This window comes from Nelumbo nucifera, chromosome 2 (genome assembly GCF_055504915.1).
Source record: "Nelumbo nucifera cultivar China Antique chromosome 2, China Antique-T2T, whole genome shotgun sequence".
NCBI lineage: Eukaryota > Viridiplantae > Streptophyta > Magnoliopsida > Proteales > Nelumbonaceae > Nelumbo > Nelumbo nucifera.
In genome coordinates, this window is record NC_142650.1 from 94,220,589 (window position 1) to 94,236,965 (window position 16,377).

Consider the following 16,377-nt stretch of genomic DNA (forward strand, 5'->3'; position numbering starts at 1 on the left):
ATGATATAAATCCAAGTGTAACAAGAGTAGTCATCAATAAAAAAGACACAATACTTGTAACCCCTCATAATTGGCAAATGATATGTTCCCTACACATTAGAAAGAACAATACGAAAAGGAGAAAAGAGATCTTTTATTGCTTATTGAATAAGAATGTCTACAATGCTTTGTCAGTTCACATGACTCACAATGAAGACTTAATAAAGATACTTCCTTAAACAATACCTGGAAACAAATGACTCAAAGCATAAAATGACAAATAACCAAATCAAAAGTGACATAATAAGACATTATTAACAGACTCGGAGAAAACTGACTCTAAGGCAACCCCATGAGGTGGTCCAAAAGCTCGATCCGGTGTGTCCAACAAGTATATTCCATTCACCTCATGGCTGCTCCCAATCATCCTTTGAGACTACATGTCCTGAAAAACACAATGAGTGGAAAAAAAGTTATGCTACAATTCATGGATTTAGTTAAGTTGCTAACAGATAAAAGGTTCGTATCAAGTTTAAGGACATGAAGGACAGGGGATAAATAAAAAGTGTCAGAGGTCCTTATATTTCCTTTACCAGAGATGGTAGAAAGAGACCCGTTAGTAAATGATATTTTTTCTTTGCTAGAGAGAAGGTAGTATGAGCAAAAGAGATTAGACAGGCTGGTCATATGGTTTGATGCATCAAAATCAATAATCGAAGAGATTTTATGATTACTTGAAACTGAAGCATGATTTGTAGAAGCACGAATACTTGAGTGAGCAAATGTAGATGAAGATGATATGTTATTTTTAGAAGAGTGAGATGAAGAAACAATAGCTTTGAAGTGATTTAGTAGCCCTCCATGCTTTTCAAAATCCACCTTCACTGCTACCAACTACTCAATGGTTGATTTTTCTTTACTCTCCTTATTTCCTCCTTTAGGTATTGTAGCAACATTAGCTATCTTAGGCTTTTCAATTTAATTGCCCTTCTTAGAGCTATTGTTATTCTTAAACCAATCAGGTAGAAGCTCAGGATGAAGCTTCTAGCAAATGTCCTTTATATGCCTCAGTTTCTTACAATATTCACATATCTACTCCCTTTTCTTAGTAGGACCATTTGGCTTTATTCCAGCATGTGCAAAGTGTTCTATAGGTGGACCCTACAACTGAATCTACCGCCTACTCTCCTCACTACTTATCATAGCATATGCTTGGGAAAGAGTAACCTCATCTTTGGCTAGGATATTTTGCCTAATGATGTCAAAAATAGGGTTGAGTCCAATGAGAAATTCAAAACCCCATTTCTCTCCACCAACTTCCTATACATTTCAGCATCATTCTTACTTTGTCATACAACAATATTCATAACATCAATTTCTTGCCATAGGGATTTCAGTATAGAGTAGTAGATTGCTACAATCTTCTCCCCTTGTCTTAGGTTCTTCACATCACTTTTCAACTTATAGACTCTGGCTACATTCAACTTCTTTGAATAGGTCTCAGTAACATTGTCCTATATCTCCTTAGCCGAAGACGTCCAAAGATAATGCTTACTTATATGAGGTTGCACAGAATTGACCAACCATCCTATGACAGTATAGTTCTCTTGCATCCATCTCTCAAATTCAGGGTCTATCTCTTTGGGTTTAACTTCACTACCTGTGAGATATCCAAGTTTTCCTCTACTATAAACATAAATTCTTATAGATTGTGCCCATGTAAGATAATTTGTCCCATCTAGCTTGATTGTGGTCACACCAGTCAAAATAGAATCTATCGAGCCAAGGCCGGAAACCGACACTTGCTTGAACTCACTTCTGTATGGCTCCATTAATTAAACAAAAATCAAAGAACCAGAAATTTTGTCTATATAAACTTATTTGAAGTCAAACCAGAACCTAGATACTTGAAAACTAGTGTTTTACTCCATCTAGTTGTTGGAGAGGAAGAGAGAAGATGCAACTGCTCCTACCAGAGCTTCCCAATCTCTTCCAAACCTGAACCGCCCTCCTTTAGGAGTCAAAAGACACCTCCCAAGCATAGAGCACCACACCCAAAGTTTCACCTTTAGTTGTACCTTCAAAAGTCTCTAACCAGCTAGTGTTTTTGGCATCCATAGAACAACACCACTCCTTGGTAATATCCAGCCAGATTTAAACTCTCCAAACCCTTTACCAACTAGGCCAGAGATCCTTTGAACTACAGAAAGCCTATCTCTCCATACACTCTCTTAATCTAAGGGTGTATGGGGAAAGAAGAAGAAGAAAAAAAGGAAGAAATAGACCTGCTCTGATACCAAATGTAAATCAGTCCTCAAATGTTAGGTGTAAATTTGAACATTAAAAGAAAGAACAAAGGAAGAAGAGAAATAAGAGCAGCAGTACAAGAGAAGAACATGGCGAAAAGAGAAGGAAGAAGAAGAAGATTCGAAATTATCTTTCTTTTCTCCTCTAATCATTTTTATTGAGAATTAATGTTAGAGTAGTGACAAGTATGCCCTTAAGTGGGCGACCAGCTAGGCAATAACATAAAGAAATTAAACAAAAAGAAATAACAGGCCCATTAGGCAACAAGAAAAAAAGATATATTATAAGAGAATATACTAACCCATTCGGCCCAGTCTCTTTACAATTTAAATGTTATAATGAAATTATATACTAAATTTAAAATATTTATTCAAAATACAAAAAAATCATAGATTTAATAATATTCATGTTATTGATAATTCTATATTTTTACAAAATTCATCATGAAATTATGTAGTAACAATATAAATTATAATTTTATGAACTATTCAATTTAAATGTTTTTCAAATAATAACAATTGAACATTAAAAAATGAAACATTATTTAAATATTTCAATACCTAAAAATCTTAAATAAAAAATATTAAAAATATCTAAATAATAAAACAAAATATTTAATATTACATAATAACATTAAAATAAATAACATTCAAATAATGAAAATTTCAAAATATTTTAAATATTATTTAATTATTTAAATAAAAAATATTTAACATGACAAAATTTTAGTTATTGTTATTATTATAATTAATAACCAATTAAAAATGGGGGAACAAAATATTATAATGTTAGAAAATGAAATTATTCATTAATTTATATTGAAAAATAAAAGATAAATTAATGTATTTTTGTTAGTAAACTACCAAATAAAAAGTATATTTAATAATAATTTAAAAAAATTCAATAAATCCCCATAGTTACACCAATGTAATATATTTTTCAAAAATTTTCATAAAAAATTTTCGTAAAATAACATATTTGAAATTAAAAGATATAAAGTACTTGAAAGTTTAATTAAAATGCATTAAATAATTATTGGAATTTATTAGAATATTTTGGAAATTTTAGGAAAATTTATTACATTAGATAGATTTTGGAAAACCATTAAAAAAATATGTAATTTTCATTACAAATTATTGAAAGTTATTAAAGACAAATGACTATGTGATGTGGAAAACTATAATTTGAACAATAATTATACAAATTATTAAGATAAATTAGTATAATATTGGAAAAAGGAAATTATTGGTTTGTTTATATTAGAAATTATAAGAAAAATTAGTATATTTCTATAGGTAAACCATATAAAAATAAAATAAATTATTTAATAAAAATTAAATAAATTTCAAAATTACACAAGTAAAATAAATTTTCCAAAATTTTCATAAAATTACATTTTTGAATATTAAATACAATTTAGTGTACATTTAGAAATTTACCATGTGATTAATAATCAATGTATCCTTTTGATCATTTCTATGATCAACTTGAATATTGGGTTGACACGGACAATGTTTTCAAAACTGGATCAAACTAGATGGTTAGACTTGAAAAATTGGGAACCAGACAACATTTCACCTCAAAACCGCTTCTTCTCCAAAAACCATTTATTTGTTTAGCAAACCGCTAACCTGGGCGGTCGAGCCGTCAACCCAAGCAACAATTTTTAGCCTTTTTTTATTTTTCTAATTTTTTATTTTTTTGTCAAAGCGGTCATCCATTTAGACTGAACAGATAGACCGTTCGACCCTAGAATGGTTTCCTATTCAGTCCAACCTTGGATAGGGAGTGGGTGCCTTGCCTTAAGCTTGGCTTGGTCTGCAGCATGGCTTGGCCCAAAGTCCGGTCCATGGAGTAGCCCGACCCTTGTCACAGCTTGGACCGTGCTGGCTTGAGTCATGGGCCATGCCAAACCAACCCCCTAAATTATTCTAGAGGAGTGAGGCATGGCCCAAGACATCTCGTTGGTCAGCACATTACAACTCGCACTTTGTGCAAGCCACAAATGGGTTGTGTCGTGCCGACCCAACACAACCCAATTTACACCTCTACATGAACCTTCCCAATACTAGGAACGGGGCCAGGAAGTTCGAGGATTCTCCATTTTTGATGAGGAGTGGGGTGCATTGCCCCTAAACTCACCCGACATTGATGACCCGGGGATGGGGTGGGGATGGGGTAGAATGTCTTGACTATGGGGCAAGGAAAGGGATGGAGTGCCCTACCTTGAACCTACCCCATTGTCATTCCTATATAATGTTAGACAGTTTTGTATGCCCTTAGCTTCAATCATTTTGATGTACTTTTGTTATTTAGTGGAAATAAATAAAGTGCATGTTTGATTCATGTTGTTTGGTTTAATTCTGTGTAAAACCCTAAAACTGGACATTTATAGAGACTCATGTTAGTTTTAAAAGTTCACAGCCGTTGGATAAGTCTGGGGAGATTTATCCTGCCAAGGCTGATACTGGTGTGCCACCAAGTGTTGGGATGGCCTGTCTCAGCCATCAGGGTAAGACCCGAGGCACATACAGCATGGGATTACTTGAATCCTTGAACCGGACCAGATTTCCAGTCTTGCCCTGGACCTTGGAGATAGATGGGCAAAACTGGAAAGTTACACCTGACCCCTAGACTCGATTATGACACTTCACTAGGTGTTGGATCAGGCTGCCTTTGATATGCCAATCAGTGAGATCCTTAGTGGGGATCAAAACCTGGGTATGTTGGGGCAGTTTGAGAATTCATCTGAGTGGGTGGTCATAGTGACAGAATCAGCCACTTTGTCGGACAAAGGGTAATGATCGGGAATGCACTCTCTCTGATGGAAACCAAACTGCCGGCAGTTGATTTCAATCGTTGGAATTTTGTTTTTGCAAAATTAATATATTTACATATATATGTACGGTTTCAAAATGTTTGCAAATGGTTTTAATTCCCGGGATCCATGTGAGAGGAGAGTGCGGCACTGTTCCTTGCAGCCGAGGGAGAGGTCCTCTCTTGTCGGGCAGTGCTTGATCATTAAGGGCTGAGAGGTTAAGTGTAAGACCATTTAGGATAATACCTGATGGGCTAATCTTGCACCTGCCCACAGTCCCTGGGTTTTTATAAGATGGCTTGGCCCAGGGACCACTTAATGTAAGTGTTGGGCCCATAGGGTTCATACGATGGACTCAAGGGGTTCATTGAGATTTTCAGTGAATTCGGCTGGGCCTTGTATTAAAGGCTGGGCCGAACCCATGTGGCTGGTGTGTAGATCAATGCTTGGGTCCCACGCCATACAAAGAAGCCCAACTGGGCAGTAGATTGGAAACTAATTAAACACTGAATACTTAATGGGCCAAAAGCCCATTTCGAGGTGGGCTGATATGATCACCCATCAATGGGGCGAATTTGAGATTGAAGTTAGCAAAAAGGATTGGGCTCTTAGCCTTATCCACTCTTAAGAGACCAAATTCAAATCAGATTTGAATCTGGTAACCTCCTGATAAGATCAGGAGTAAGCTAACTCTATCTGGGAAAAAGGATTAAGATTATCCCCTATCCAAATACTGATTTGGATTGGGATAACTCCTAATTAGGAGATTTCTTAATCAAGAAGAAAAGAGAGGAGAATTTCGAATGAACCAAGAAAAGAAAATCAGATTTCGATCCAAGAGGTTCTGGTAAGCAAGAAGGGTTCCTGCGATTTGAGATTAGATCTCATTCTCTCCAGAAAAGAAAACAGTTCAGCCTTTTCGTTTCTGGAGATCTCCTCGTGCCGCCGCCATCTGCATTATTGCAAGATTTGATCTTTGCAGAAAAGAAAGTCAAGAAACCAGTTCTTGACATCAGTCTTGCAAGAAAGACTGAAAGAATTCAGTGTTTAGTACATCTAGGGGATTCTTGTGAAGGATCCAGTGTGTAGGACGCACCCTGCTGGTTCTGTTCCATCCACAGCTGTGTCATCTTCAGCAGGGACAGATCTTGGAGCATTCTTTGGGCGTGAACACCAACTTTGGGAGATACTGCTTCTCCGGATCAGGTATAATCCTCCCATTTATCTTTTGGTACAGATCTGGTTTGATTAGGGTTCAAGTAGATCCTTGAATATTGTATTCTAAATTCAGGGAATATGATTCCCAGTTGGGAGAAGGTAGGAAATTTTTGAAATTCGCCCCACCCATTCCGCAACCTTTATGGCGTCCATTAGATGGATCCTACCATTCTTTCATATAATTGCTAATTATTAATGCAATTAATAAAAATGTTAGCTTTTATAATTATTTTTATTTATTTAAAATTAATCGAAATTTCATTTAAAAATAATAAAAAAATAAAAATTATTAAAATTATTACAAATTATTAATAAAACTAAATTTATTAGAAAAATTTGTTCATATTCAATTAACAACAATTATTTTTATAAATTAGCATTAAATAAAAAATAAAATTATTAAATCTTTCAGATTTTCCCGTGCATCATACGGTCCCTACTAATATAATAACAAAAATGGAAGAAGGATAGAGTAACCTAGGCCTCAAGTTTACTGGGCCCCAAAGAAAATATTGTCAGATTTGATATAAAAAGAGTTTTGATAACTAACATGTTATTTGCTAGTGATTTGAATTTATTTGTCAGTTGACTTTTAGATTTTCTGTATCATAATCGAAACATGGTACTCAGACGTCATGACTGATGTACATGAGTTCTCATTAATTGCCTCTTATACACGTAGCCATTTTGATGTTCCATGGTCAAGTGGTAGTAGTTATTGAGTTTCAGCAGTGTCATGGTTGCAAGAAACTTGACCAACATTGCTTTGCTAAAAGATTGGAAAAGAAAAGATATGAATCATTTGTACCTCAAGGAACGCGGATGTTACGTTATTGCTAGTTGAGTAGAAAAGCGTAAATTATGGTATATGGTAAGTATTGACTAAACTAAGTGGGGCTATACCATGCATGATTTCTTTTTTGATTCCTCATCCACTGCTGGTATACTTAATTGTGTCTATTATTTGTTCCCCTTTCTTCTATCTATTACGATCAAGATGCGTTGGTGTTACGGTTATGGCATTCAAAAAGTTAAATAAGATTTTAGTTTTGAAAGTGAGTGCCAGTTGGCAAAGTAATTCAGACCCTAAGAATCATAAGACATTAGGTTTAAAATTAATTCCAGGATGGACGAGGAGCCAAATTGAAGTCTAAGTTGTTGAGTGAAGTCAACGGAAGAATCCCAGCAAAACTGAATAATTGGTTCATTTCAATGGGGAATGGGTGATACAGCCACTTAGAACTTGGAAGATATCTTTTATATATACATGGAATACTCGTGCGAATAGATTTCCACGTGAGACCTTCCACAAGGACCTGTTGTTGCTTTGCTTTTAGAGCCTGCATCATAATGGTTTGACTTTCAACAAAGAGACCCACCACAGCACTGTCAAGGCCAACAAGTTAAAGTGGGCAGCACTTGAGTCCGGCTTCTATCTGGCCAAGAGTTCATGCACGCACCATTCTACTTCCCGCTCCTCTCTCTCATCACAAGCAGCAGATGGGTTCGATTTTTGATTTTCCATAGCACACTAAACATTTTCCATAGCAAACTCAAGAGAACAACTCCTCATGGTTGGATACACCATCCCATACTGCGCGCCTATGGTTTCAGAAAAGATTCTAGCTTTATAGCTGATGGACTTGCCAAATTGTCAAATACCACCCACCAAGGTTCACGCGGACTTATGCCAATTTATTCCTCGTTTTAACCCTTTTAAAAGCTTATTATCTCTACACTGATGGGTCCAATCAGTGATCATTTTTCCTGCACATGTTATGAGATTAAATAATGTCAAATAAAAATTAATTGTCGATGAATTTTTATAATTATTTCATTTAATTTGATCTCGATCATACGAGATCAGAGCTTTTATTTGTTCTTAGTTTTTTTTTTCATAAAATATTTATTTTATTTTTAGTTTTTTATTTTGAAAGAGAGCTATTTGTGTTTGGATTGCTAATTTCTCAAAGTCAGCTCACAGTAATTCAGTTTGATTTGAGTAGTTGGTCAATTCAAGTTTGAGTTTGGCAATACCAGACTCAAGTGGCTCGCGAGAATAATGGAGCTCAGAATAAAATACTGTTTTATAAATACAAATACACATTAAAATAATATAAATAAATACATTTATAAATGATTTTTATAATATATTTTTATTTAATATTAATTAATTTAAAATTGTTTAACATATTTTTAATATCATTAATATTGATTTATTTATAATTTTTAATATTAATTTATTTATAATCATCTCAAACCTAGTTAATCTCAAATAGTCCGTGAGTATCAACTCAAATCAAATTCAAGCTAAATACAGAAAACTCGAGTTGAGTTTCGAACTGTACTTTTGAGTTGAAATACACCACACCAGCTTTGTATAGTGGTCATTGGACCAGTATTGCTGGTGGAAATACTCTCTCTCTCTCTCTATATATATATATATGTATATATATATAGCAAGAAGTTGTGAAATAAATCAGCTCTATTAAGCTGACTCGGGGCCGCCAGCCCAGATTTTGGCACTCAAAAAAAAAACATTCTTTCTCTTCTCCTCTCTTTCCTTTCTCTTCTCTTCTTCTTCCCGTCATTGTATGACCAGATCTTTAAAACAAAGACTTTTCCAATTATTTATCAAGAAAAAAAAAAAACGAATTGCTTTATAAATGCCCTTATCTATACAAATGGAAAGGAACCCCGTTAAAAGCACTAAGAAGACAAGAAAAGAAAATTTACAAACGATTCCATAGATATTACCATAACATCATGTATTCTTAATTCATCAAACATAATACTTAGATACTCAAAAATAAAAAGATCACAATTACAAGTAATAAAAAGATTACAAACCAAGTGCAGCATATGAAAACCAATATGGTGATGGTTTATCGTATGAAAACCAATATGATAATCTACATATGAAAATTTTTATTGTATTGATTTTTCCAATAAAAATTAAGCAATTTTCATGAATCATGATAGTCTATATATGAAAATCAATCATGATGGTGTTGTTTTATCATATTGAGTTTTCCAATAAAAATTAAGCAATTTTCATGAATCATGATAATCTGCATATGGAAATCAATATGGTGTTGGTTTATCGTATGAATACCAATATGATAATTTGCATATGAAAATTTTTATCATATTGAGTTTTCTAATAAAAATTAAGCAAAAAAATCAAAGCTCACTGTCGGTCGCCGCTGCTCCTTGTTGCTGTTGATAACAAAAGGAAACCCGCTGCTGCAAAATCGTCGGCCACTGCTGCAAAATAATTGACTGCCGTTGCTCCTTGTTTCTCCTTGTTGCTGCTGATTACAAGAGGAAGGAAATCTGCTGCTGCTCCTTGTTGCTCACTATTGTTGTTGTTGTACATGAAGCTCACTGATTATAAAGTTTTCACTCTACATATTTGCATTTGTATTCCTTCCAAACTCAGCCTAAGTGAAAGTTAAATAATAGAAGCATGTAAGAATAGATAATTGTTTTATATTTTTATTTTTTAAATAATTAATAATTATTTATATACAACTTTTAATATTTTTTTTACAATACAAGAATAACAATTAGTTTCAGCTATAATTGTTCATCAAACTAATGAAACCGACCAATCTAATCAACCATCGATTTTCTAGTATTTCTAATTGGCTTTGGTTCAACAATTTCTCAATCCGATTAGGTTGGATCATTTTCACTTTGGCCATTTGTAAATCAACTAAAATCATACAACCCAACTATATATATATATATATATATATATATATATATATATAAATTTTTTAATATGGAAAAGTTGGAAAATTCCCATATTTCTTAGTCCAAGATATTTTATATAAAAAAATTAATATTTTAAGTTTAGATCTTTTGAACCAACCAACCAAACCGATACAACCTGAATTGGCTAGTTTCACTAGTGGTAAGTCAATTTCAAGTGACCAACTCCCCAACCTGACTATGTTTATTTTGTTGGCCAAACAACCTACAATCGAACTGAGCCAACTTGTGAACACTCCTAATTTCAGCTAAATCAATAGCATAATATAAATAACAATAGTTTTTGATCTTCAATAATTTTTGAAACTTTATAGAGAAAATACACGATTATTGAAAATATATAGATAAAGAAAATACAACAAATAACTAAAAAATAAAATAAATACATCAATTACAAAAATATAATAAATACTAAAAAATATATTAAATTAGTCAATAAATAGTATAATCTCAAATAATAGTTTCATCTCTAATAATTATTAACCAATAAATTTTAACAAAAATACAATAAATACAATAAGTACAATAAATTCAATTATTAATAATATGAATATTATTAAATATATTATAATTTTTTATGTTTTTAATAAATATTTAAAGATATTATATAATTTTGTTAGAATATTTAAATAATTGTACCACTGTACAATTAATAATAGGAGATTAACAAATGAGACTGAAGGTACTCTAGTGTGGCACTGTGGCCAGGTATTGGATTCTTGATGATTTCCTCTTTTCTCTCTCTATCTCTCTTTCTCCCGCTATTTCTCTCCCCTTCTCTTCTTCTCCTTTTTCCTTTTCCCTCCTTTTGCTTCTCTTTTGTTTACAACCTACAATCCACAACCATCACTTAACTTCATTTTTATTCATACCCTCAAACACCGGTCCCCTATTTTAATCCACCTCCCCCTCTCTACTAGCTTATCCATCCACTTAGATTCAGCTTGAGCATGTTAGGTCCTGTTTGGTTTGTAGGAATAAGAATTTGAATGGGCTATTCTGATTACAACTACTTGATTGGACAGAATTAAAATCTCATTCCCATTCCTACTAGAGGAATGCTGATGAAAAATTATTTTATAGTGAATAACAGATGGAACCAAGAAACCATCGAATGACAAATGTTAGTACAAAGTGGGGCACGCTTTGGATTCCTCGACCTTCCACGCTACTGTTAGAAGAGAAGGCCAATTGTTTCATATTGGCCTAATAGAAAAGAGGGTGATTTCTATTGGTTCGGTTTACATGTAAACAAAGAACCAATGTAATCCATGTAATCCATGTAAACAAAGAACCACGCTACTAATCCATGTAAACAAAGAACCAATGTAAATTTTACATTGGTTCGGTTTTATATGCCTTTGGCAAGAGGGTGTGATTATTGTTGACATAAAACTACACTCTAGTTTAGTTTTGCGTGTGTTTGGATGGAGTATAGTTTTATGTAGATAATAGATGTAAACCTCATCACCTCTATAGTTTTACACCAATAATCGATGTAAAAACTACATTGATTTTGTCGATGTAAGACTTTACACTCTTCCACCCATCACTATTTAAAAAAAAACCAACATTTGTAATTGGATTACACTGCTTCTAACAGGGCAGGTATAACCGCCACTGTCAGTCTGCCACAGCCATTACTGGCAAGGCTGAGGTGGCATGCGCGGGGCCGTCGTTGCAGGGTACGTGCCTGTCAGGTGCGGGACACCTTTCTGAAGGTGACAGGCCCGGTGCTTTCTGATGAGGGACATGTCTGTTGTCCACAGATGTGTCGGGTACGACGGTCGAGCAGAAATCCTTCCTGCGGTATGCCGAGCTACCCTTCCGCGAATTACCCGGAGTCGGGCTGTCTTTTGAGTGACGAGCTGCCTGTAGCAAGTTATGCCGAGCTGGCTGACCCGAGGTGTCCATGCCTCGGGGTGTCTAGAGATGGATCGGTGCGTTCTTGTCTGGGAGTGGCCCGAGGTCCATTGGGGGGAACTCGGGCCTTTAGAGAGGTCAGGGTGCCCCGAACTCGGGAGCCCCCAAAGTGCCTTAACCCCGGGGAGGAGGTGTGTTCACGTCCGTTGCGCTATCATGCTGAGTCACTGTTTAAGCAAGGTCATGCCCACGTGTACCTGTGCTGCGAGGTTGGGCCAAATCACCCTCCATCAATTGCCCCCCACTCCCTGTGCTGGCGGCGATGACCTAGCGCGGGGAGGTCATGACGCACCGGGTGGATTTGGCGTTGGTATTCATGCCGCTTTGTCGTGCGCTCCGTCTAGCTGGACTGGTCTAGTGCCCCGTTTAATCAAAAAAGACTCGAGTCGCATCTAGATTACGCGCGGATCTCACGCGATTTGGACTTCGCGGACGTAAAAAATGTGCTAAACCGTTTTCGCCTCGAGGAACCCGTAGCTCTGGCTATAAATAGGGGGACCCTTGGCCATTTTCTTTACCACAAAGCTCTCGCCATTAGCGTTTGAGCTCGTGTCGGAGGTCTCTTAGCTCGGTTCTTCCGGTTCGTCCTGTTCTCCTAGTCCGGTTGCGTTTCTTTTGGTGAGTACCCCCCGAGCTTTCTTCCCCTTTTCAATTTGTTTCTCCCCTTTAGTTCGCTATGTCATCTAGTGTAGACAGCCTTATTGACGAGCCCGAGGTGGGTACCTCGGCTCGGGGTGACTCCTCTGCTGCCCAACCATCTGAAGTACGGGTAGCTTCGGGTCATCTGGCGTCCACCTCCCACCGAGGACGGGAACCAAATCATTTCGGGCCTTCCATAATGACTTCAGAGAGGCTTCCGGAGCTCATACAGAGGTTCCGCCTCCCTAAGGAATACTCATATAGCCTTCCCTCCGGCAACTTCCCATGGGAGCATGGTCCTGATGAGATCGTGATCTTCAGGGAGCAACTGATAGTCGGGCTCCGACTTCCTCTTCACCCTTTGATCGTTGAGGTATTGGTACACTTTAACATCACCCTAGACCAACTCCACCCAAACTCCATACGGAATGTGGTGGGGTCCATCTCTCTTTGCTTTGATCGTTCCCTCTCCATAGATTTAGACGTTCTCAGTACAATTTTGGCTATAAAGAAGAGCGCTTTGGGCGCTCTCCCTGGGCACAGGCGATCCTACTACCTGTCCCCCTGCCCGGGTTTCAAACTCATGCACAAGCTCCAGAGCAAAGTCCCAGCTTGGAAGCAGGACTACTTCGTAGTCCAGAGCAGTATGAGGTGGCCCTTCCCCACCGATTGGAGGATAGCCATTCAAGACCCCGGTGTCATCCTAGACGGGAAGACCAAGAAGGTGATCCAGTCACTGGCTCAGCTCGGGTTGAATTATAAAGACTTCACTTCTTAGGAGAAGCTCGTCCAGGCGAGTTTGAGCCCGGGTAGGTTTTCCTCCACTTCGGCTTTCTGTTCATATGTTTACTTCGGGTTGCTGATGTCGTGTTTCGCTGCAGGTCCCATGGAGGCAGAGAGAATAGACAACCAGAAGCTCTTCCGCCAGATGAAGAGAAGGAAACGCGTAGCCAAGAAGGCGCGCGTTGAGTCCCCGTGAGCTTCAGCCGAGCCCTAACCTCCGCAAACTTCTGCCTCGGGGCCCAAGGTGGTAGTCGCACCTGTCGTCGACTTGGAAGAAGGGGCCATGCCTAAGGGGCCTGAGGTGATGGCGGAACCTGCCATTAGGCCCACCGAGCCTACTGCCAAGCCCGCCAGACCTGCTAGTGAAAGCGTTGCCGAGGCCAATGCTGCTGCTGCCGGAGCTCATCCTGCCGAAGTTGCCGCCGAGGCCTCTGAGAGTTCCACTCGTGATGTGGAGATGATGGCTTCCAGCTTGGAGGGTCAGGGGAGCCAAACCATCCTGAAGCCCTAGTGTAGCCTGAAGAAGAGCAAGCTGGCTGCATACCCGGGGGAGGTCAGCGAGTGGGCCGAACTCACTCCTGGTCAGCTCGGTGCCCGAGCTGCCACTCATACTATGGTGGTGAGTCTTTCTTCTCTTTTCGCCACCCCCTCTTCTTTTTTTTTTTTTTTTTTGATTTCCCTCTTGACTGGCTCCCCTTTTGCAGGTGAACACCGTCATTCGCGCCTTGACCCTTCAATCAGATCAGCACCTGAGGCGGGCTCTGGAAGCTGAGAAATCATCTCGCGCAGCCCATACTGAGTTGAGGGTAGCTCACTGTCAGGTCCACCACCTGGAGAGTGACGCCTTGGATCAAAAGAGCTTCATCGAGGTGTTAATGGTAGAGAAGGGGGAGCTGGCCCGAGACAAAGACAAGCTGAGGGCCGAGGTGAACGGCCTCAAGGTTGGTCAGGAGGACTTAGGGCTCGAGGTGAACAGCCTCAAGGCTGAGCGGGATGCCTTGAATCTCGAAGTGCAAGGCCTCAAGGAGGCGAAGGGGAAGCTGGAACATGAAGTAGGGTACCTCCAGGAAGACATAAGAGAGAAGATTGCAATCTTCGAGGGTGCTCTCGAGGAGGCCAAGACTCAGGCCGTCATTGACTACGTTAACTGTTCAAGGTTTGACACGTGATGACGGAGGCTTACCGTAAGGGCTTCAAGCTTAGTCGGTGGCTGATCAGGCACCTCTACCCGAGCTGGACACGAGCGCCATCACTACTTCGCGGATCACTGACGACATCGTGCGTCAGTCAAAAGATGACCCCGATTCCGCAGATGAGGGCGCCGAAGATGAAGCAGAGGATGCTGGTCCAGATACTGTCCCCGAGGAGGTCCCTGATAGAGGTGACGAGCTCCCGAAGTAGTTTGTCTCTTTATATTTGTAACTTAATCTCCTCCCTTTTTCTTTCTTGTAATCAAGACGTTCTTAATGGAATTTATGTAATGAATTTTCTGCAATGAAGAAATTTTTTCCGTTTGTCAAAAGTTTGTGCAATTCATTTTTGTCGAAACGGTTATCTCACCCCAAGCTGTTAACCTGTCGAGTTGGACTTCCAAAGTGGGTGTTCCTTAACGGCCATCGTGGCCCCGAACTGTTTAGTAGGGGTAGCCTCGTGTACGTCGGGGTGAGGGACATAGTAGGGCACATGCCCGACCTGTCTGCACCCGGGGTAGGTTGCCATCTATTATCCTTAATGGGTCCAACTCTTTGCACGCCAAGGCGGGCTATTTGTTGTAAGGTTCTTGCCCGAGTCGCCTGCACCTCAGGCGCTGTAAGTACTTAGTTCATGTTGATGGGGTAACTCAATTTTGTATGCTGCTGAGGTTTCTTCATTAGCTCGGCGTTTCAGCTCTTAGGCTGGAGGAGTAGCTTGTGGCTCACTCTCGGATTCTGCCCATGCCATAGAGGCGACTGGATCCTGTTGTGCCAAGGCCATATTAGCTCGGTATTCTGGCCCTTAGGCTTTGGGAGTGGCTCGTGGCCTACTCGATTCTTACAGATAGTATTGTCTTAGGTTGACAATATTCCATGCCCGAGGTACTTGTTTCCCTTCGAGGGTCTCGAGCTCGTATGTTCCTTCCCCGAGCACTCGTTTCACTCGGTAAGGGCCTTCCCAGTTGGACCCGAGCTTGCCAGCACCGGGCTCAGGCACCATAACTTTACGAAGGACCAGGTTGCCAACGCGGAGATTCCACTTCTTGATCCTGGCGTTATAGTACCGAGCTACTCTCTGCTGGTAGGCTGCTGTTCTGATGTACGCGAGGTCCCTTACTTCGTCGAGTAGATCAAGGTTGGTACGTAGCTCATCTTCGTTTGTCTGATCACTGTATGCCTCTAATCGTAGCGTAGGCACTTCGATCTCTGCGGGAATCACTGCTTCGGTGCCGTAGGTGAGATTGAAGGGTGTTTCTCCCATGGCGGTCTTCTCCTTGGTCCGGTATGCCCATAGAACACTAGGTAGTTCATCTGCCCACAATCCTTTAGCCCGGTCCAACCGTGCCTTTAATCCGCGGAGGATGGCTCTGTTTGTGACCTCTGCCTGACCGTTTGCTTGAGGGTGAGTGACTGAAGTAAAGTTCTGTCAGATTTCCATGTCTCGGCACCAGTCTTGAAATTTGATGTCCTCGAACTGCTTGTCGTTGTCGAAAATCAATACTCGAGTTAATCCGAAGCGGCACACGATGTTCTTCCAAAAGAAGTTTTGAACATTTCGGGCTGTGATCGTCACGAGGGGTTCAGCTTCTACCCACTTGTTAAAATAATCCACTGCTACTACTAAGAACTTCCTTCCACCCGTTGCTGGCGGGAATGGCCCGAGTAGATCGATGCCCCATTGTGCAAAGGGCCACGGGCTGGTGAGATTCTTGAGGTTAGCAGCGGGTTGGTGGTGAATAT